The sequence below is a fragment of the Salmo salar genome, chromosome ssa01, assembly GCF_905237065.1.
Source record: "Salmo salar chromosome ssa01, Ssal_v3.1, whole genome shotgun sequence".
Classification (NCBI taxonomy): Eukaryota; Metazoa; Chordata; class Actinopteri; order Salmoniformes; family Salmonidae; genus Salmo; species Salmo salar.
Genome location: NC_059442.1, coordinates 147,420,137 through 147,432,814, shown reverse-complemented (window position 1 = coordinate 147,432,814; position 12,678 = coordinate 147,420,137). Strand labels below are relative to the sequence as shown.

General features: G+C 44.5%; 1 protein-coding gene across 5 annotated transcripts in view; it reads right to left on the bottom strand.

The window, feature by feature from the left end:
- The window catches only part of LOC106567541 (netrin receptor UNC5D), a 353,854-nt gene that overhangs the window by 148,462 nt on the left and 192,714 nt on the right, over positions 1–12,678 (bottom strand). The window contains exon 1 of one of the 5 annotated variants that reach the window (XM_014136984.2): positions 4,147–4,313. The exons of the other annotated variants lie outside the window; for them this stretch is intronic. The gene's annotated coding sequence lies outside the window, so the exon portion shown is untranslated. Of the gene's footprint in view, positions 1–4,146; positions 4,314–12,678 lie in introns of those variants that run through there. 5 annotated transcript variants of the gene reach the window in all.

The following is a 12,678-nucleotide window of genomic DNA, read 5'->3' as shown; positions in this document are numbered from 1 at the left end:
AACCTCCTGCAACACCCAGCCATCACAGGCAATAAAGTTCCCATTACATGGTCTTGACTGTGGCCACAACCACCGTCTATGTCTGTTAGAAATGATTCCAATGCTGAGCCATTTCTTCTACTACTAACCTGCCTTACATTAGACATTGTAGGGAATTCTCCTCACAGGGGGCACTCTTTATGTAAGTACTTCTCCTCATACAGGGCACCCTTTATGCAGAGGATTGTGCTGATACTTTATGTATTACTTACTAAAAGCTAAGGCTGTTCCCAAAATAACCCCAAGTCCCTTGACCTAGTCAAAATCCCATCTGTGTGTGCACATCTAAATGAATTGTATAGGTATAAAGAACTGGACGATGCTCCTCCAAGACCATTGCCTGAACCTGTCTTCCCTTCAGATTTGCAAGCACTGAAGGTTTTGGGGGCTAGTGGTAGGTTGTACGGATTGTTTGTGGGCTGCAAGTGGAAATCAAATCCCCCCTGCTAGCTAGTATCTCTACCACAGCCACAGACCAAATTGAAAATCATATCATATTTTTTATGTTAGTTAGAGGGCATGCAAGCATTTTCCACAGATGATCCTGATTTAATGTGGTGCTAGTGCGTATTTATTAAAGAGATGGTAATAATTAAATCACCATATTAATTATAAATTAATATTATTTAAATGGCCTTGGACACATACCGAATGCTTCCTAATGGGAGTCCTGGGTGCCCCAGTGGCATACCAAACAACGTCAACTTTACAGCAGGTCAAGGAGAGGCCACAGCCTCATCTTATAAACATGAGACATAGGTCCACGGTGGACCATAATTACACCTGGGTGGCTCCTGTTTATTCATCCTGCTGGCTGTCAGATGGGTGTGTGTGTGTACATATTTTTGTGACTGTGTGTGTGTGTGTGTGTGTGTGTGTGTGTGTGTGTGTGTGTGTGTGTGTGTGTGTGTGTGTGTGTGTGTGTGTGTGTGTGTGTGTGTGTGTGTGTGTGTGTGTAAGAAAGAAAGACAGTGAGAGAGAGTGTGAGTATGTAAAAATGTGTGTAAGTGTGCGTGTGTGTGTTTGTGGACTAACTAACTATGTGCCTAACTAAATGTGTGTGGCAGTCAAGAGTGTGTGCTTGTCGGAATGTGTGTCTCGGTTAATGAATGCATTCACCAAACACCCGGGCTTACCACTAATCCCGGACATTGACGCATCCCAGAATGCAACACGAGGAGGGTCTAAATGTCAAAAAATATCATTTTAAATAAAGCGACTTTAACTACAAGGCTGATCGTTTTTTTTAGGCGGGGGGACGGGGACGGGGACGGGGGCAGATTGGTGGCAATCTTCCCCCCGCTATACATAAACATCACAGTAACGCTTAATCCTTACGCCACATCAGAATCTGTCAGACCTAATCAACAGCTCACTCCTCACACACAGATAACCACTGTGAGCTTCCTGAGACAGCCATTAGCATATTCAGCCATTAGCAAATCGGCCTTGACCCGATCAATGGTCTAGGAGCCGAGGGGTTCTACCAAACTAAGCCACGCAGAACTTCGATAGTGTCTATGTTTTATTTTTATTTTTTTATTTCACCTTTATTTAACCAGGTAAGCTAGTTGAGCACAAGTTCTCATTTACAACTGTGGCCTGGCCAAGATAAAGCAACCCAGTGCGACACAAACAACAACACAGAGTTACACATGGAATAAACAAGCGTACAGTCAATAACACAATAGAAAAAAAAGTCTATACAATGTGAGCAAATGAGGTGAGATAAGGGAGCTAAAGTCAAAAAAGGCCATGGTGGCAAAGTAAATACAGTATAGCAAGTAAAACACTGGAATGGTAGATTTGTAGTGGAAGAAAGTGCAAAGTAAAAATATAAATAATGGGGTGCAAAGGAGCAAAATAAATAAATAAATACAGTAGGGGAAGGGGTAGTTGTTGGGGTTGCAATAATGGCGGCAGATAATTTTAGAAAGAGAGGGTCCAGATTGTCTAGCCCAGCTGATTTGTACGGGTACAGGTTTTGCAGCTCTTTCAGAACATCTGCTATCTGGATTTGGGTGAAGGAGAAGCTGGGGAGGCTCGGGCAAGTAGCTGCGGGGGGTGCGGAGCTGTTGGCCGGGGTCGGGGTAACTAGGAGGAAAAGCATGGCCAGCCGTAGAGAAATGCTTATTAAAATGTTCGATTATCATGGATTTATTGGTGGTCACAGTGTTTCCTAGCCTCAGTGCAGTGGGCAGCTGGGAGGAGGTGCTCTTGTTCTCCATGGACTTTACAGTGTCCCAAAACGTTTTGAAGTTAGAGCTACAGGATGCAAATTTCTGTTTGAAAAAGCTATCCTTTGCTTTCCTGACTGACTGCGTGTATTGGTTCCTGACATCCCTGAACAGTTGAATATCGCGGGGACTATTCGATGCTATTGCAGTCCGCCACAGGATGTTTTTGTGCTGGTCAAGGGCAGTCAGGTCTGGAGTGAACCAAGGGCAAAATCTGTTGTTAGTTCTACATTTTTTGAAAGGGACATTAAGATGGTGAGGAAATTACTTTTAAAGAACGACCAGGCATCCTCAACTGACAGGATGAGGTCAATATCCTTCAATTAGAAAGGCTTGCTCGCAGAAGTGGTTTAGGGAGCGTTTGACAGTGATGAGGGGTGGTCGTTTGACCGCGGACCCATAGAGAATGCAAGCAATGAGGCAGTGATCGCTGAGATCCTGATTGAAAACAGCAGAGGTGTATTTGGAGGGCAAGTTGGACAGGAAAATATCTATGAGGGTGCCCATGGATTTAGGGTTGTACCTGGTGGGTTCCTTGATAATTTGTGTGAGATTGAGGGCATCTATCTTAGATTGTAGGACTGCTGGGGTGTTAAGCATATCCCAGTTTAGGTCACCTAACAGAACGAACTCTGAAGATAGATGGGGGGCAATCAATTCACATATGGTGTCTAGGGCACAGCCGGGAGCTGAGGGGGGTCTATAACAGGTGGCAACAGTGAGAGACTTATTTTTGGAGAGATTAATTTTTAAAATTAGAAGCTCGAACTGTTTGGGCATAGACTTGGAAAGTATGGCAGAACTTTGCAAGCTATCTCTGCAGTAGATTGCAACTCCTCCCCCTTTGGCAGTTCTATCTTGACGGAAAATGTTGTAGCTGGGTATGGAAATCTCAGAATTTTTGGTGGCCTTCCTTGGCCAGGATTCAGACACGGCAAGGACATCAGGGTTGTCAGAGTGTGCTAAAGCAGTGAGTAAAAAACTTAGGGAGGAGGCTTCTGATGTTAACATGTGGCTTCACTTTCATGTACTGTATGTGTGTGTGTACGTGCCTGTGTGTGTGTGTGTCTGTCTGTCTGTCTGTTTTTGCTTCCGTGTGTGTGTGTGTGGCTTCACATGAAGGAACCAGGCCTGCCTGCTGTCCTGGGATGTTCTTCCTATCCTGTTTGTTCCTTCCAGTGTTTTGGGCCAATCTGGGCCACATTGTGAGCTTAGTGCCGTAGTGATCTCAGGTGAAAGAACACCCCCCCCCATATCCACTTAAGCTTTTCAATCTGCCAGTGACACGGTCAAATCCAGGAGACTGCACAAGATTAAATCGATGCCTGGACGGTTGGTTGCTTGACGAAGCATTATCTTCCAAACCGTTATCTTCCAAACCATTTCCTTTGTCAATGCGGGCTATCACTCACACATAAAACAGCCTTCCCTCCTCTCTTTGCCCTTCTCTTCTTCTTCTCACCACCCCTTCCTTCTCTTCTTTCTTCCTTGTCTTGAGAGATAAGACACAGACACTATCATTGAGTTATACAGCCACCGTCATGGAGTTCATAAGTGCATTTAGAGTGATTGGTTTACTAAATGGTCGGTGTCGGGCGCTGCAGAAGGGGTGACTGATGGAGGTGTAATGGACTCAGCAATGAGTGTGTGTGTGTGTTAGTGTACGTGTGTATGTGTGTTAGTGTACGTATGTATGTGTGTGTGTGTGTGTGTGTGTGTGTGTGTGTGTGTGTGTGTGTGTGTGTGTGTGTGTGTGTGGGAGGGAGGGAGGGAGGGAGGGAGGGAGGGAGGGAGGGAGGGAGGGAGGGAGGGAAGGAGGGAGGGAGTGTGTTCCACTCTGGCTGAAGCGAAACCTAATTTACAAGCTCACCCCAAAGGTCAGTCTGATGGGCCAGGTCCAAACATCAATCACACAGATCGGATTTAGACTGCCGGCAATCCGCTTGCAAATTCCTTCTCCCTGCCGTTCTCTCTTGCCTGGAGACGGACTAAATCGCCCATGATACCTTGTCTCCTAAAACTCTCCCTCGACCCTCTTCATGTTCAAAGCCTAAGGACATAAAGCAAATGGATGGCCTGTAACATGGTTGATTGTACGTAGGTGTGTGCATGACGTTGCCAGAATGGATTTTGAGGGAGATTTTAAGTGTGTGTGTGCATGTATGACATCACGTAAACAAACCTTGGGGGATAGTTTGTAGTTTTCCTTCTGACTTCTATATATACACACTCAGCTTCCCCCGGAGCTCACACTAGTCAGCAAAACATTCCCCCTTAAATAGCACATTCCTATGCATTCCTTATTAATAAAAGTCCAATAAAACACAAGTTAACAAAATAGAGTTTGAACCATAAACAAAATGAAAATGTTCCAGACTCGGTATACAACCCTTCAAACTACCCAACACTACCGGTTACATTTCTACAATCGTTGCAGTGCAAGACTAATGGTCAACACAGTGGCCCAAATGGTGAAGGGAATTGCTTTCCGATTCACTGTCGGCCATTTCTTTCTAATGGGAGTCTGTCTATTCAGCAGCTGCTAGGTGAAGGGTACTTTACTGAGAGGAAACATCAGCTAATATGGAAGGCTGACTTTAATTAGAGGTATAGTATCAGAGGACTTACTCTGAAGAGGTTTTCAGAGTTTGGGAAATGTTCAAATAATATCTACCAAACAGTGCTTGATGTGAGCCTAGAGAAAAGGACATGAGTGCACGCACACACACACGCACAGACAGCAAAGTTGTAGTCAATTCACATAGTTTTGAGATGCATATGTGTATCTCAATAACCTCAATATTATGCATGTGAAAACCACCGAGATCGAATTGAATTAACACTAGACCACCATCTCCACAACGTTCTGACAACCATCTCCACAACATTCTGACAACCATCTCCACAACATTCTGACAACCATCTGCACAACCTCCTGAGGCACAAATACTTCCAGAACGTCAACCTCTATAGTTCTGATGACTCATTGGACGTTGGAGGACCAACAATCTTGCAGCACCAGAGCTGTGGAACACGTGCAGTGCATTCGGAATGTATTCAGACCCCTTGACTTTCCACATTTTCTTACATTACAGCTTTATTCTAAAATTGATGAAATTACTTTTTTTCTCATCAATCTACACACAATACCACATAATGACGAAGCGAAAACAGGTTTTTACAATTTTTGCAAATGTATTAAAAATAGAAAACAGAAATACCTTATTTACAGTAAGTATTCAGACCCTTTGCTATGAGACTCGAAATTGAGCTCAGGTGCATTCTGCTTCCATTGATCATTCTTGAGATGTTTCTACAACTTGATTGGAATCCACCTGTGGTAAATTCAATTGATTGGACATGATTTGGAAAGGCACACACTTGTCTATATAAGGTCCCATAGTTGACAGTGCATGTCAGAGCAAAAACCAAGCCATGAGGTCAAAGGAATTGTCCGTAGAGCTCCGAAACAGGAATGTGTCGAGGCACAGATCTGGGGAAGGGTACCAAAATATTTATGCAGCTTTGAAGGTCCCCAAGAACACAGTGACCTCCATCATCATTAAATGGAAGAAGTTTGGAACCACCAAGACTCTTCTTAGAGCTAGCCGCCCGGCCAAATTGAGCAATTGGGGGGGGAAGGCTTTGATCAGATAGGTGATCAAGAACCTGATGATCACTCTGACAGAGCTCCAGAGTTCCTCTGTGGAGATGGGAGAACCTTCCAGAAGGACAACCCTCTCTGCAGCACTCCACCAATCAGGCCTTTATGGTAGAGTGGCCAGACGGAAGCCACTCCTCAGTAAAAGGCACGTGACAGCCCGCTCTGAGATTGCCAAAAGGCACCTAAAGGACTCAGACCATGAGAAACAATATTATCTGGTCTGATGAAACCAAGATTGAACTCTTCGGCCTGGATGCCAAGCGTCACATCTGGAGGTAACCTGGCACCATCCCTACGGTGAAGCATGGTGGCGGCAGCATCATGCCTTGGGGATGTTTTTCAGCGGCAGGGACTGAGAGACTAGTCAGGATCAAGGGAAAGATGAATGAAGCAAAGTACAGAGAGAGCCTTGATGAAAACCTGCTGCAGAGCACTCAGGACCTCAGACTGGGGCGAAGGTTCGCCTTCCAACAGGACAGCAATCCTAAGCACACTGGCAAGACAACACAGGAGTAGCTTCGGGAAAAGCCTATGAATGTCCTTGAGTGGCCAAGCCAGAGCCTGGACTTGAACCCGTTCGAATATTTCTGGGGAGACCTGAAATTAGCTGTGCAGCAACGCTCCCCATCCAACCTGACAGAGCTTGAGAGGATCTGCAGAGAAGAATGAGAGAACCTCCCCAATTACAGATGTGCTAAGCTTGTAGTGTCGTACCCAAGAAGGCTTGAGGCTGTAATCGCTGCCAAAGGTGCTTCAACAAAGTACTGAGTAAAGGGTCTGAATAATTATGCAAATGTGTTATTTCCGTTTGACATTTTTCATATATTTTCAAACATTTATAAAAACCTGTTTTTGCTCTGTCATTCTAGGGTATTGTGTAGATTGATGATAAAAAATAGTTTAATCAATTTTAGAATAAGGCTGTACGTAACAAAATGTGGAAAAAGTCAAGGGGTCTGAATACTTTCAGAATGCGCTGTAAGGCACATCCACACTGCACCTTAGCCCAGGGCTAACAGCCTCCTTAGCCCTGGGCTGAGGGAGATTTTAGCACGGGGCTAAGCAGGTGTTCACACTTGCACATTCTAAATTGGGCTATTACCAACCTTAGCCCAGGGCTAGCTGGTCATGCTCGGGAGCAGGGTTACCACCGACTTTTCGGTGTGAAACATGGTGAAGAACCACGCCTGGAGTGCTCACTGTCCAATCACAAAAGCTGCACTGTCACTTAATTTATATATGCTCGAGATGCCAGTAATGCGTTCTGCACATTATTTTGATAAGTCAATTATTACTATTTCATCCTTCCACCTGAGGACAAAAACCAAAATACTTTATCTGTTCAAAAACATTGGTTGCTATGCCTAACAAAAACGGTTGCTATGCAGGTTGGCTAACATCTAAAGCTAACTAAAGCCAACTAAAATTACAAAAACTCTACAGCTGGAAGGGCAGCAAACGCATCGAATTAGGAATTAGAATAGCCTACTAGTAATTTAATAGTAATACTAGTAATCTCTATGAGCAAATGCTGCTTTCTGTCTGTTTTCATAGCTTTTCTATTCACATTTAATTGGATATATCCACGATAATAATATTGTTCCATGATTTCACCTGGATCAGAAAACGTACACAGCATTCTCTACACAGGGGCTTGATCGAATTTCAAAAGTGAAACCTTGTTTCCGAGGTCAAACAGGTAGACAGCAAGGTTTATACAAACCATCACTGTTGGTTATAAAATGCTAGGCCAGAAGCAACAGGAAATGTCGTGTTAATAAATGACATTGCTTATAACATTGGTCGCGTATCAGAGTTAGAATGTTGGTCGCATGTTGTGTTTGTCCATTGGAATACAAGTTTGAATCCTTAGCCCAGGGGTTAACAAATGAAGTTAACAAATGTGTGTATGTGAACACAGGCTAATCTATGCCAGGGCCAGCCTGGGGCTAAAATAGCCTGGGGCTAAAAACAATGCAGTGTGAAATGGCATATGGACTACAGGTACTTTTGGTAAAAGTTTCTGCTCAATGACTATGTTACTATTTTTACAACAAAAAAAACCATTCATTTTTTTTAAATATTATTTGGAGCAAAAAAATTGGAAACCAACATTATTTGGTTTCCACCTTGTTTCTATGTCCTAAAAAAAGACTATATGCTGTTGTGGAGGGAACTGTATAATTTATTTATTGAATGCCATGTTATAAGTTTACTTGAATAATCAACATCCACCACACAGTGTAGTGACAACTCAGATGATTAGTGGGGTGGAGTACTTGGGTCTAGGCTATGTTTAGGTATGCTAATGTACCTAGCTACTCACGCACACACACTTTCCCTGTCATCACTAGGATGTGTTTACTAAGAAGTTTCACGTCTCCATTCTCCCCTCCAACAGGCCAATTAGGGCTATTGAACTGAGTATTTCACTTCAGCAGCCTCATTGACCTTTTCTTCTCCCTGGGCCGCCGCGCATGCACGTACGCACACACGTACGCACACACATACGCACACACGCAAACACACCGTGCTGCCTGCTCACATCCTCCTCAGTCCTCAGTTCATTAGTGGAACGTGCCCAATGTGGACTACATTTCCCTGGGGTCCAATATGAAAGGCGCACAACTCAGTTCCCCTGTGACATACAGTACAGGCACCGACAACATAGATCTGTTTGGTGACATAATGGGACATGTTTCTGACTGTGGAAGTTAAAACAACCTTTGACCTGTGTTTCTGCTCCTCAGATGGGTTGTTCTCTCCTGCCTCATAGCATAGCTTGTTAGACTGTCCACTGTAGTACCATACCTCATAATACAGCGTATGTTTCCAGACCTATGCCCGCTAACGTGTGTGGTTGTGTATTCACAGAGTGCAGGGGTGCCATCAGTTTTATTGAATACAGTCAGTATGCACTTGTTTTGATTTCTAGTATTTCTAAACATCAGTGGAGCCATAAGATGAACATGTGTGTACGCGTATTCCTCCTTGTGTGTATGTGTGTGTGTGTGTGTGTGTGTGTGTGTGTGTGTGTGTGTAAGTGCATTCCTGTGTATGTGTCACATCTCTATTTGTGGGTCTGTGTCTGAGTGCTGACAGCAGACAGAATGAAGGAGTGTTTTATGTGTTCTCACTGAGACACCCTTGATGCTGACACCTCTACACTATTGCCCTGACTCTGCCTCTTTACGTCTCTCTCTCTCCATCACTCTTTCACCATCTCATCTCTCACCATCTTGTTTGGTAATTCACCAACCTCTCTCTCTCTCTCCCCCCTCTCTTCCGCTTCTCTGGTTATGAAGTAAGCTATAATGGATCACTCAGTCCTCCATTCCTCCTCCTCTCCTCTTTCTGCCTCTCTGCCTCCTCTCAACAGCCACCCCAGAGTACCCTGTTTACATCTGAATATCAGAATACATATTCTCAAAATGCATGTCGGACAGTCTGCCTCTCCCTGTCTCTGCTTAAGCCTTCTCTACATTCACCTGAATTGGATGTGCAACATATTCTCCTGCAAAGAGAGCTGTGCTGAGTGGTCCCTGTGTTTATATCCAGATATGGAGCCGTGCACACAAACAATCCACCTAGGGATGTATTTTATATGGAGGAGCTATTTGACTATTTGTGAGTAGTTCTGTAGGGGGATAAATGCCTCCCACCACTACTTCTCTATAAAAAGAGGCTAATGCATTTGTGGGGCCATATCCTGTATTATATATCCCTCCACTCTGGTGCTGAAACAAAGCGAGGGATCTTGTTATTTGTGCAGATGTTGAAAGGCAGGAAGAGGAGAAGGAGGAGAGGAGAAAGGAGGAGAGGAGAAAGGAGGATGAGAGCCAGCTACTAATTTACATAAAAGTGGTAATTCCTCTGATGCTATTGAGAGAATGCTGTGGATTTACTGTGTGGTAACGTGATGTTAGGCCTCTCACCCACCCTCTCTCTCTCTCTTTCCCTTAATCTCCCTCTCCCACTTTCTCTCTTTCCCTCTCTACCCTTCTCTTTATCGCCCTCTCTTTACCTCCCCTCTCTCTCTCTCTCACTATCTCACTCCATCTCTCCCTCCCTCCTCCCACTTTCTCTCTGTCTCCCCCCACTCTCTCTTTTTTACTCTCGCTCCCTGATCGTATTCCTCCCACGTATGTGATGGTGTTAAAGCCTCTACACATATTGATCAGCCTGCTGTCTGTCTGACTGTCTGTCTGACTGACTGTCTGGTGACTGTCTGTCTGAACGGCTGCTTTGTCTGTCTGTCTGTCTGTCTGTCTGTCTGTCTGTCTGTCTGTCTGTCTGTCTGTCTGTCTGTCTGTCTGTCTGTCTGTCTGTCTGTCTGTCTGTCTGGCTGGCTGGCTGGCTGGCTGGCTGGCTGGCTGGCTGAATGGCTGCTCTGACTACAGTGTAATTAAATACGAGGGTGGGGATGGATGGCACTGACAACCTGGAGTGGGAAAAAGTTGTTGAGATGAGAATCCCCAGTTTGGAACACCAAGGCTCTGTTCCAATATCCCCAATAGCATCGTACTTACCATGAAGCAATGTCTTGGATAGCATTCAGAGTTATCTGAATGGATTTTCAAAATTCTTATTATGTGAGAATGACTGGGGTGTGGAGTGTGTCCTGGTCAGGTTTTACATTGTCAGGAAAAACTCCTGGCACTGAGAATGACACGTGGCTTGTTTGTAATCCATGGCTTTTTGAGACATGTGACTAATGCCCAACTGTGCATTTTACACCATTGTTAAGTTGTGTGATAAAGCCAAGTGTTAAACCAGATCTTAATGGCTTTTGGTTTCTGACTCAGCACGACAACAAAAACCAACGTTAAACTTTACAAGACCATCTGTTTCAACAAGCAGGACGACACACAGACAGAAAAAGCTGAAATTAAGAGTTAACCTCTATTAAATCAAACAACAAAAACACATCACAGAGAATTTGTCATTCCCGAGTAAAAAACGGAACAATCACCTCCGAAGTTTTTTGGGGAGAGTCTGAGCAGAATACTAACTAGGGATCATGAATTTTTGGGGTACGAGAAACACTACTTTTAGGATCAAAGTACAGTATATTTCAGTCAAAACTGCTGACATCAGTACGAGGGGAATTGCAGTAGCCGTCATGAGTGTGGGTGCATACTAGATGTGATGGCAATGGGGGGAAACGAGTGGACCAGGCCGTTCCAATGCCCTTTGATACACTACATTACCCACGATCCATCTGAGTGAGACGGGAACCCAATCTCTGATGCCTCGCATCACACATTGAGGTGGGCGGCTGTCGTGCTGATATACACCCGTATAAATATACACATATAAATGCACACACACACACACACACACACACACACACACACACACACACACACACACACACACACACACACACACACACACACAGCAAGCATGCATGCATGCACACAAACACGTGATTGCACAAGTAGACACACATGCACACACATAAACCCACACTAGCATGCGTAAGCCTTTTTCATGGGCCGTTTCTTTTCACTTGATCTTGGGAGATGATGATCTCAGTTTTGTCATTTTAATTCCTAATCGCTCCGAGTGCATCCATCCCTTGCCAAGGATACTATCAGGGAGAGGGAGAAAGGGGATAGGGAGATGGAAAGAAAGCGAGAGCGAGAGAGGGGGAGGGCGAGCAAGGGAGCGCGAGGGAAAGGGAGAGGCAAATAGAGCGGGAATGGAGGCAGAAGATGTAAAAAAGGGAGTATTGTTTCACGACAGACAGCAACACGCTCAGGGGGCATTTTCAATACTCTGTGTCATGGTCATTTATTCCTCCTATACCTCTTCCTCTCTCTCTCTCTCTCTCTCCTTCCCACTCTCCCTCTCTTTCTCTCCCTCCCTCTCCTATCTCTTCTATTTTCTGTATATCTCTCTCTGTGCCATTCTCACTCCCTCTTTTTCTCCCCCTCTTTCTCGCTCTCCATCTGTCATACCTCTCCTATTCCTCCGTCAGAGGATAATATCTCTGACCTTCCAGTCCTCATCTCTCTGACAGCTCCCACATTCTTCTGCAATGAACGGTGCAATTATGAATCTTTACAATGAAAACTCCTTTACATTCCATCCATTTGATAGATGATTGTAGAGTAGCTGTCTTATGAAACACAAGCTTTGGCGTCATGCTCCCTGACAGGCCTTGCAGGTCAATGCCAAAGTCTGCTCTTTGTTAGAGTTACAGTTTCAGTGGAAAGTTTGACAAATGTATGAATTATAATGATGTACTGTATGGCTTGAGTTTCCCACACACCCACGTATGCATACGCACACACAAACCTCCTCTCTACCAACACACACACACTCTCTACCCACTCACACACTTTTCGCACACACACTGAATCTCTCCTCATTAAAGTCCTGTTATGAAACAGACAGGCTCCGACTAGGCTAGCAGGCCAGTGAGACAGGAACAGGTACAGCAAGTATGAGTTGGAGCAGTGAGCCTAGCCCTGTCCATCAGCCAACACGGCAGAGAGGACATAACGAGGGCGAGACAGGAAGTATGACCCTCCTGCCCTCTACAGATAAGGCCGCTCGAGTTCCACATCTTTTCAAGTGTTAACCTGTTGGGTCTAGGGGGCAGCATTTGCACGTCTGGATAAAAAAAATGTACCCGATTTAATCTGGTTACTAATCCTACCCAGTAACTAGAATATGCATATACTTATTATATATGGATAGAAAACACTCTAAAGTTTCCAAAACTGTTTG